We start from the raw sequence: 11126 nt of genomic DNA, 5'->3' as shown, positions 1-11126 counted from the left end.
GATTTATTTCTTCACTCAGCTATAAACCACGTTACAAGTTTTAGGAATCATTTTAGTTAATAATTGTGCGGATACAGCAGCACTGGATCTGACATCCTCTTTAACTTCTGCCACTGGCTAGAAATCGTAACGTAGCTAACAGCCTCTACTCGCAGCTTACAGCTTATCTCATTTCTGTATTCTTTTCGTTAAGAATGGTTTGATAACGTTGAGCAGCTGTGAGACGCAGGATTCATTTACGAAAATCCTCGGCCTCAGCGCTCAAATAAGAGAAAGTGAGGACATTTCTTTCCTTGCATTAGCTACTACATTGCCCACAGCTTTCTCTCGGCTTTATTAACCATATTACCTCTAACCCCCCCCCCCTCCTCCAGTTTTGTTACTATGGAATATAGTGCCGGACCTCGGAGAACATAAGAAAACTCAGTGAACTTAAGATAAACAAATCACAACGTGGCGGCGTTGTAGTGGTGGAGTGCAGGCGGTCGCGACGTGTACCGACTGCCACGATATTGGTTGGTCGCACCAATTTAGGTGCGTGTGTAGGGCCTTTATAACCCGTAAGAGCACTGTCAATGCGGTGCTATCACGCGAGATGTTAGGCTACATATCCAGTCATGTTTAGACGTCTCTTTGACGACCGGCTCTGTAGGAAATACGTGACGGTGACATTAGCTCTCACTGCTGGGGGAAGTAGATTGCGGCCTTCTTAAGTACCTTGCCCAGGGCCATAGCGGTTCAGTCGTTCGTCCCAAGTCGTCCGCCGTGTACTGTTGTCACCGACTGGCTGTAAGTAGTGTCTGCAGTACGCGGAGACATAACTCCTTATATTTTTGATGCCGATTTCCGCCTTGTCACTATAAACCACCTTCACGCAACCTTGGAAGTGAGAGTGCGTTTTCCAGACGACGGATAGTTAACGAAAGGTCAGGGCCACGGCACGATACGCTGTGTTTACACGTAATTGCATTGCAGACAACCACAACTCGTAGTTGCAAATAATACTTACAAAGAGAAAGCAAAAAACAACAGACGTCAATAATTTACTAGTATCCTAATCTCTGCGTGTTATGTATAACTCGGTTTTATTATCCTATCTGATCTCACTTTTTCCTTTAACAACTGATAGCGACATCCCCAATTATATACAAAAATAAGTCTCCTGAGTTAATGATTTTCCTGCAGCAGTAGTTTAGTTAACATTTGTCTGATATCCAAATATGCTTACTCCTTATTCACGCAAACTCAAGGCAGGCATTTATGATTGTTTTGCTTACTTAGTGACTTAGTGAATAACATCCATTCTTACTAGCAGGTATTGATTTAGTATAAACTTCATCATCTTTGCTTCATAACTACATTTCGTCTTGTCCTCAGTTTTAAGAAAAACGAATTGTATGTAAACTGTTGCTCGTACTGATTTACAAACGTACCTCAACATTATTCACTAAACTGCCTCATGGTCAGATGCCATCTTTTGTGAATGACAATCTGCCGCACAGAGTCTTTACTTGGACTAATAAATCCTGTAAGTTTCCTTTAATTTCCGTCTATGTTCACAAACTTTTTGTTAACAGAGTACCGGTTTCGGTCTTTAATGACCATCATCAGTTCTATTTCATAAAAACAAAGTCCTAATGTACTGCACCCATAGTGACATCGTCAAATGTTAAATGCGATGCTGGTGCTGATTCCGCATTTAACATTTGACAGATCTGATGATGGTCATTAAAGGCCGAAACCGGTAATCTGTTAACAAAAAGTTTGTGACCATAGACGTAAATTAAAGGAAAGTTATTACCTATACGAGTCACTGTTTTTTTTCGCGACGAAGTCGCAGCTTGTGAAGCTAATAAATCCTTTTCTTTCGTAGCCTTCATAATTGTGTAGCTAATTTCTGAAGTGCTTAGTATATGGGGTGAAAACTATTAAAATTAACAACTTGATACTAGGTGTTTCGTGAAGAGCTGTAACACTGCTTACAAGTAGTATCTTACATACTAGCTGCAGTGCATCACACATATCAAAAGACTTATCGTCATTAGCAGACGTCCAACCATTTTAACGATGTATGAACAGCCCAAGTTTTCACTGTAGACGAAATACGTAAATTCGACAGATTATAATATACACTTGAACAGCTGGGACTGTACAACAAAGTAAAAGAGTATGTTAATCCAAGCAATAACAATCAGTGTGGCAGATCGTCAGTCAGATTTTTTTCTTTTGAACCCTAAACAAATAAAAATAGTTTGATTGACAGCATTTTAGCGGCTTTTGTGTCAGAGGTCTGAAGTGTAACCGTTTTGTTTAGTTGACTCATAAGATTTTTAGACAACATAGTTGTATGGAGATAAACACTGATTAATTTATAATCAATTACTCAAAATGACAGTCAGAATCGCATTATTTATTTTGCCGCCAACCGGTTTCAACCCGCAATGTGGGTCATCTTCAGGGCAATCCACACCATTTGGTCACTCGCTGGAGTCGTCACCCTGCCTGTGTATGGTTGGTAGTTACCAGCTAGCGACCAAATGGTGTAAATTGCCCTGAAGGTGACCCCATCGCGGGTTGAAACCGGTTGGCGGCAAAATAAATAATGCGATTGTGACTGTCATTTTGAATAATTGACTCATAAGAGTATGTGTGTGGCTAATATGAGGGCATCTTTATGAGAGTGATAGGATAGATTGATGGGGGTGGGGGCGGGGGGGGGGGGGGGGTGGAGAGGGGTTGGCGATCCCCGATGCTGCCTCTCAGCCACTTGTATAACGTAGTCCCAAAGGAGCAGCCGAGATAATATGAGTCCATACCATCAATGTGTCACGTGCCCTCAACCCACCAGACAATTCTCAGGAGCTGGGACGCCACCCCACCACTTTTGTGCAACGTCTGATGATGAAGAATTTTATTTCCAACATCTCTCCTTTGCTTCCCGTCTAAATCCTGTAGAGGAATACTTTTCTCCCATTTCGATTCGAATCAGCTACGTAAGACCTGAACGCAACTGCGCTAGCTGCTGTAGCCTCTAGAATATATAAGAACGTTTCCAGTAGGTTTATGAGCCCTCAGTTTTGCAACAATATTGGCAGTGACCTATGACTGCTTCACGTTAGTAGTCTTGTACTTTTGTTATCTGTTACCTGTCATCTACAGTCTGTTATAGGCACTATTTCACAACAAATTATCAATTTTTCTAACATAAAAGTGTGATAGGTTGTCTGTTGTCACATATTTTGATCATTACAATCTCTTGTTATCCATGTATTAACATCTTTAACTAAATCTTGCTTAGGCGATGGTCAACAGCATGCACTAATTTTTAAAAATGTATAATACTGTCTATAATGTTAGTTTATTTTGCTACCGGTTTCGGTTCTGAGCCATATTCAACGGCAGCTGCACAACATCCAAAAGTGGTCAATGTGACAATGCTAAACGAAATAAGAAAAGCAGAAAAACGTTAAATCCGTCAAAATACTCAAGAAAATAATCACAGACGTATCACATGTCAAACTTGCTTTAACATACAGTAAGTCCCCACGGGACGCGATAGTTGCCAAGATAATATAAAATCAGAAATTGTAGCAAGATATAAATATGATGGCGCTTTCACACATGGACAACAAGTAATGTACAGCAATACAAGTCCAAGAACTTCAAAGATGACGATCTCGACTGACTCTAAGGAACTTGCCATTAAATAACTATGTGATAATCAGATTACAAAACTGAAGTACTAGCAGTTCTACACTTGATTGACATTACATTTAAAGCACCAATAAAATAAAATATAAAGCAACAGATAAGCAAGATAGATGAACGTAATAATATACAATATTTTACAGTCTATTCAAAAAATGAAAGAATGACTATTTTGTTTTATTGGTTTTTTATGTAATCTCCGTCAGGTGTAGAACTGTTAATACTTCAATTTTGTACTTTGATTATCACGAAATTATTTAATTGTAACTCTTTGGATTCGATCAAGACTGTCATTTTTGACACTGAAGTTCTTTGACTTATATTTCTGTAAATTACTTGTCCTCGTATCAATGTGCCACTATATTTTTATCTTGCTGCAGTTTTTGATTTTATATTATCTTGGCAATAATGGTTTCCTGTGGTAAGTTTTGTTAAAGCATGTATGACATGTGCTGCAACTGTGACAATTTTCCTGAGTATTTTTATCGATCTAACGTTTTTCTGTTTTGCTTATTTCGTTTAGCATCGTCACATTGTCCACTTCTGCATATTGTACAGCTGCCGTTGTTGGTTCAGAAACGGAACCGGTGGCAAAATAAAATAACATAATTACAGACAGCACAGTGATATGTATTTTTTAAAATTTTTAATTACCCTGATCAGATTTAGGCCTCCAGGTGTGGCAACTGAAGCTACGAGAATCGGACGTCGGCTTTCACGCATGACTTAATGATGCAGCGTTTGACGTCATACGTGAGCCAAGAAAAACAGAACACGGAAAATATTTGTGTCCATTTCGTTCGTAGAATGTAGGTTGTAGTGAAAGACTGATGTTTAACGTCACCGATAAAAATATACTTGGGACTGCCCACGCTGTAATCTCGACGTGTATGTTGCTAACGCTTGTCGTGAATGGCCATGCCGTTATGGTGACGGAACGATAATTTTTTTTCCACTGCGGGAGGAATCTTTAAATATTTAACAGAAAGAAATGTTTGAACGTACTAGGTTCTAGTGCGATCAAACTGAATTTTCGACGAACAACTTGGACTGTAGGGGGAAATACACACAAACAAGTAGCAATTAATTTAGCATTTATGCTTCTACAGCATTTTGACGTTTCTGATGTTCATTTATATACCGCAGGACTCTTGAAGCAATTGACAGAAGGCGGCCGGTGTGGCCGAGCGGTTCTAGGCGCTTCAGTCTGGAACCGCGCGAGCGCTACGGTCGCAGGTTCGAATCCTGCCTCCGGCATGGATGTGTGTGATGTCTATCGGTTTAAGTAGTTCTAAGTTCTAGGGGACTGATGACCTCAAATGGTAAGTCCTATAGTGCTCAGAGCCAATTAACAGAAAATAAACGAAACTATCAGCTGAGAAGCGTGCATAAACCTCCAGCCAACCCAAACGTCAGTCTGCTACCTTTGCACATTCGTTGGCTTAGCCAACTCGCAGTCGAACTGTCATCTTCCAACTTTACATATCGGAATAAGTGACAGATAAGAACTTCATCCGAATGCTAAACCCGATTTTGCTTTGTATTCATTTTATTTTTACATTAAATGCTGCAAATGTGCTATATAGACTTGAAACAATTATTGTTACCACTGTTAGTTGCTTTCAATCAGTTATGCTTTATTGATGACTATCTTCGGTAAGATGTGCCATTTTCAAGTAGACGCACAATACACAATAAAATACCTTAGGATATCTTAACAAGTAAAACATACTAGAAACAGCTTGTGCTGCTAATATGAATTTCTTTAAATATATTAGTAGTATAACAAACATCAATACGCGACAAAAGCAGAATGTGGCATGTAGGGCGACCACAAAATGCGATTATTTCGAATGTTAGCGCCAATTTGGTTAATGTCCGTTCATTGACCCTCCCTCTCGCTGCCTCCAGCTTGACACGTCGGCACGCCGTCAAATGTGGTCTATACTGCTATCATACGAACAGCAATTGGACGGCCCTTTGTGAAGTTCAGGTCTTCAAACCGATGTCTACGTTAGGTCTAAAGGCGTGGGTCGGTGAAGCTAAAAAACGTGATCTCATTAGAATAACTGTAATTCCTGTCATAGTGCGCTCCTACATGTATAATTCACATAAGAAATTCCCGCCCCTTTGCTGACGATTGAATTATGTCGGATGTACAACTGGATGCTGCTTGTAGACGTCTGAACGGAAATCAGAAACCGGAACGCTAGGAAGAATACAGAAGGCTCCGAAACAGGGTGAAGGAGAGTCAACCAGGCACGTTCTTTGCTTTCTGTGGAGCTGCGTGACACAAACGATTCTGTGGAAGGGTCTGTAGCTTGAGTATCGGAAAGACAAAATACGAAGCTGAATTGCTGGTCTCAACTGACGAAATAAATGAGTTTTTCAATCCTAATGCTGCGAAATACTACCGTCGGCTAGAACCTCTACACTGCATAACTAACTAAGGCACTTTCCACCAAAGCACGTAACAAGTACAATATGAAAAGCAGTAAAGACATTTCCCTCTGAAGCAACAGGCAACGACGGCATAAGCATTACCATGATGAAGAATATTGCAAACTTTTAGTTTATCTGTCTCAAAATACATATTTAAATTTTGTCTTGTGGATGGAATATATTCCACTCCATGGAAAATCATAATTCGACCTATCCCTAAGCTCAGAACCAATAATCCACCTTGTGATTATTGACCAATCAGCATACTGCCCACTGTGTCCTGCGAATGCGCGTATGGTGTGGATGACGAAATGAAATGATAGTGTGGCATTATTGGCCGGGAGGCCTCATTCGGGAAGTTCGAAAGCTGAGCTGCAAGTTTTATTTCAGTCGACGCCACGTTGGGCGACTTGGGTGCCGGTAATGATCATAAAGGATGACGTGGACAACACAACACCCAGTCCACGTTCACGGTATGTAAGCACGTTACCACTCAGCTAAGCAGGCCACCTGTGGATGACGAAATAAAATGCCCGTCTCATCAGCTCTCCGGGAATCAAAAGTTCTAAAATGTTCATAAATTCTATTTCAGCTTGGAGGCCCACGTGCTACTGCACGAAAAGATTCACCCATACTTTACAGAGTACAAACACTTCAATGCGCCCCCGTAAATGTGGTTGGGCTTACAAGTTTGGCTACGTTTCGCCTATGGGACGCAAACTCACACTCGTCGCAATGCACCCGATGTTCCGCAAAAGTATTTAACGTAACAGCAACCAGTATCTGTTCTGCAAAAATCAGGTACGCACTTATGTATTTTTTAAAGTTTCACAAATTCGAGTTTATTTCCAATAAGAACGTAGAAAAATCTAAAGTCACAGTTTACAATAAATTAATTTCAGAACCTGACGGAGTTTCTTAAGATCCTGGAGGACGCTGAATAAACCAGGATTAATTGCGTGAGTTACCTTTAGAAAACCGTTTAGGTTCCACAGTATATCAAACTATAAATTCCACAATGGTTACAAACCCAAGCCTTATAAGTGCGGTTTGTATCACACGCAGCCCAGAAAGTAACAAGTTCATCAGATGCCGAAAAATGTTTATGTTCGAAAGCAGGAACTCTGAATAATTCGCACATGTCCTAACACAGACGAACGCAATCTGACCGCCTCCAACGGCGTCCGACTCCGAACCTAGATTCCCACCAAAATGCCGCTGTTCACCCAAGAAATCTCGGTCAAGCACCACTGAAGTCAGTTGAACTACTGTAAATTAAAATTGCTGAAATTCTGATTTTAACCTTTTATACGCGTATGATACATCAAATCACATGTAAATTTTCCGAGAAATATTCTGCTGTTACCAGTTTTCTCTCAACTGCCACAGTTTATTTATAAACAATAATTTCTATCGTTTTTATCCATTTTCGGATTCATAAGTGTAAACATTAACAAGAGTTTACAGTATTGCCGCTACTTGTAATACACCACTGGCCATTAAAATTGCTGCACCACGAAGATGACGTGCTACAGAGGTGAAATTTAACTGACAGGAAAAAGATGCTATGATATGCAAATGATTAGCTTTTCAGAGCATTCACACAAGGTTCGTGTCGGTGGCGACACCTACAACGTGCTGACATGAGGAAAGTTTCCAACCAATTTCTCACACAAACAGCAGTTGATGACCGGCGTTGCCTGGTGAAACGTCGTTGTGACGCCTCGTGTAAGGAGGAGAAATGCGTACCATCACGTTTCCGACTTTGATAAAGATCGGATTGTAGCCTATCGCGATTGCGGTTTATCGTATCGCGACATTGCTGCTCGCGTCTGTCGAGATCCAATGACTGTAAGCAGAATATGGAATCGGTGGGTTCAGGAGAGTAATTCGGAACGCCGTGCTGAATCCCAACGGCCTCGTATCAGTAGCAGTCGAGATGACAGGCATCTTATCCGTGGCTGTAACTGATCGTGCAGCCACGTCTCGATCCCTGAGTCAACAGATAGGGACGTTTGCAAGACAACAACCATCTGCACGAACAGTTCGACGACGTTTGCAGCAGCATGGACTGTCAGCTCGGAGACCATGGCTGCGGTTACCCTTGACGCTGCATCACAGGCACGAGCGCCTTCGATGGTGTACTCAACGACGAACCTGGGTGCACGAATGGCAAAACGTCATTTTTTCGGATGAATCCAGGTTCTGTTTATAGCATCATCATGGTCGCATCCGTGTTTGGCGACATCGCGGTGAACGCACATTGGAAGCGTGTATTCGTCATCGCTATACTGGCGTTTCACCCGACGTGATGGTATGGGGTGCCATTGGTTAGACGACTCGGTCACCTCTTGTTCGCATTGACGCCACTTTGAACAGTGGACGTTACATTTCAGATGTGTTACGACCCGTGGCTCTACCCTTCATTCGATCCCTGCGAAGCCCTATACTTCAGCAGGATAATGCACGACCGCATGTTGCAGGTCCTCTACGGGCCTTTCTGGATACAAAAAAATGTTCGACTGCTGCCCTGGCCAGTACACAGCACATTCTCCAGATCTCTCACCAATTGAAAACGTCTGGTCAATGGTGACCGAGCAATTGGCTCGTCACAATACGCCAGTGACTACTCTTGATGAACTGTGGTATCGTGCTGAAGCTGCATGGGCAGCTGTACCTGTACACGGCATCCAAGTTCTGTTTGACTCAATGCCCAGGCGTATCAAGGCCGTTATTACGGCAAGAGGTGGTTGTTCTGGGTACTGATTTCTCAGGATCTATGCACCCAAAGTGCGTGAATATGTAATCACATGTCAGTTTTAATATAATATATTTGCCCGTCTATCATCTGCATTTCTTCTTGGTGTAGCAGTTTTAATGGCCAGTAGTGTATTTATCTATTTATTAAGAAAAGCTACTTTTAATTGCTCGAAATCCACCTTTTTGCCTCTCATTTAAGTATTGCAACAATTTCAGTGAATCGATTATGACAGTCCGGTACTGTTCGAGATGTATCCGTAGACACCTCGTTTGTTGCAGTCGCGTAATGCATTGCAGAGACATTCATTTTTACAGTTCAGGAATTACTTATAACGTTTAACTTGCAATAACTTACAATACAATCCGACCATCGAAGGCGCGTCTTCATACGCGTAATCGTCCATCTCTTCCGTTTCAAATAAGCCCAGTGGCTCTTCAGTCACATATGTGGCTCAAGCTTTTTTAATTTTGGGATAAGCTTTAGTTTTGCACTGGACGTGAGAAGCGGCTGCGAGAAATGAGCAGGTATTGTACTACCCAACGGATGGATTTTCCCGGTCACGCGGTCACCTTAGCGGCCGGTGGAAGTCCAGAGACTCTGCGGAGCACAGTGTGAAAGTGTGAAACTGGCGCTCCACCTGCTCGTGCAAAACTGATTTCAGTTGTCAACACGAATGAGTCCCGATCTTAGCCGCCGCCTGTACGTCAGCGGTCTCGTTTTTGTGGTTGAATAAAGTGCCTCTTCCCTTTACCGTAGGCTGTCGTGTTACAATACTAAGTTCTTGGAATACTGTGAATATTGTTCACGACCAAATTACCTAAATGAAGTCGCTTGTACGCGTCCGTCTGTATACCAGGCTAATCTTAGGAACTGGTGCGGGGATTTTGACAGAGTTTAATAGATACACTGATTTACGAGGAAGACTTTTGTATATAATTTGTGTATATTTCGTACAAACTGTCCGAAATATGGTGAATTAAATCTAAGTTATGAACACGACACCATTGCACCTGGCAAACAGCCGCCATATCTCAAGACAGCAGCAGTGCCTCGAACGCAGCAAGTGGGATTTAATTGGCATCCGCTGTGGTGGTTTAGCGGTAATGTGGGGCTGAAAACAGAAATGTAGTGGAATCGAATTCAGGGTGGGTCACTTTCTTCCACTCTGCCTTTCGAACTTACATTCACTTTTGAATGATGTGAAGATGCATTTTTTCGAAATGTGACAAGCTGACTTAGCCAATTTTTGCTTGTCTCAGATGAGGGATACCAATTCGCACTCTTAATTCACTGCAAATTCTTCGAACAACGGGTAGTGAGTTACTCAAGTATCGTAATATTATATGATCAATAACGAAAGAATAGGCAAACCTAAGTTTCTAGCATTTGTAGACTTAGAGAAAGGTTTTGACAACGTTGAGTGGAACACTCTCTTTCAAATTCTTAAGGTGGCAGAGGTAAAATACAGGCCGCGAAAGGCTATTTACAATTTGTAGAGAAACCAGATGGCAGTTATAAGAGTCGAGGGGCATGAAAGGGAAGCAGCGGTTGGGAAGGGAGTGAGACCGGGTTGTAGCCTATTCAATCTGCATATTGAGCAAGCAGTAACGGAAACAAAAGAAAAATTCGGAGTAAGAATTAAAATCTATGGAGAAGAAATAAAAACTTTGAGTTTTTCCGCTGAGATTATAATTCTGTCAGACAGTGAAGGACCTGGAAGAGCAGCTGAACGGAATTGACAGTGTCTTGAAAGGAGGATATAAGATGAACATCAACAAATGCGAGGGTAATGCAATGTAGTCGAATTAAATTGGGTGGTGCTGAAGGAATTAGATTAGGTTCAAATGGCTGTGAGCACTATGGGACTCAACGTCTATGGTCATCAGTCCCCTAGAATTTAGAAATTAGGTTAGGAAATGAGACGCTTAAAGTAGTAAATAAGTTTTGCTTTTTGGGGAGCAAAATAACTGATGATGGTCGAAGTAAAGAGGAACTAAAATGTAGACTGGCAATGGCAAGGAAGGCGTTTCTGAAGAGAAATTTGTTAACACTCAGTATAGATTTAAGTGTTAGGAAGTCGTTTCTGAAAGTATTTGTATGGAGTGTAGCCATGTATGGATGTGAAACATGGACGATAAATAGCATAGACAAGAAGAGAATAGAAGCTTTCGAAATGTGGGCTACAGAAGAATGCTGAAGATTAGATGGGTAGATC

At 41.5% G+C, this 11126-nt stretch overlaps 1 protein-coding gene across 1 annotated transcript in view; it reads left to right on the top strand.

The window, feature by feature from the left end:
• The first annotated feature begins 758 nt into the window (after window positions 1-758).
• LOC126149010 (serpin B6-like) overlaps window positions 759-11126 on the top strand; it is a 112799-nt gene continuing 102431 nt past the window's right edge. The window contains exon 1 of the mRNA XM_049915788.1: window positions 759-789. The gene's annotated coding sequence lies outside the window, so the exon portion shown is untranslated. The remainder of the gene's footprint in view (window positions 790-11126) is intronic.

The sequence above is a fragment of the Schistocerca cancellata genome, chromosome 2 (assembly GCF_023864275.1).
Source record: "Schistocerca cancellata isolate TAMUIC-IGC-003103 chromosome 2, iqSchCanc2.1, whole genome shotgun sequence".
Classification (NCBI taxonomy): Eukaryota; Metazoa; Arthropoda; class Insecta; order Orthoptera; family Acrididae; genus Schistocerca; species Schistocerca cancellata.
This window is presented reverse-complemented; position numbering and strand designations above follow the sequence as displayed.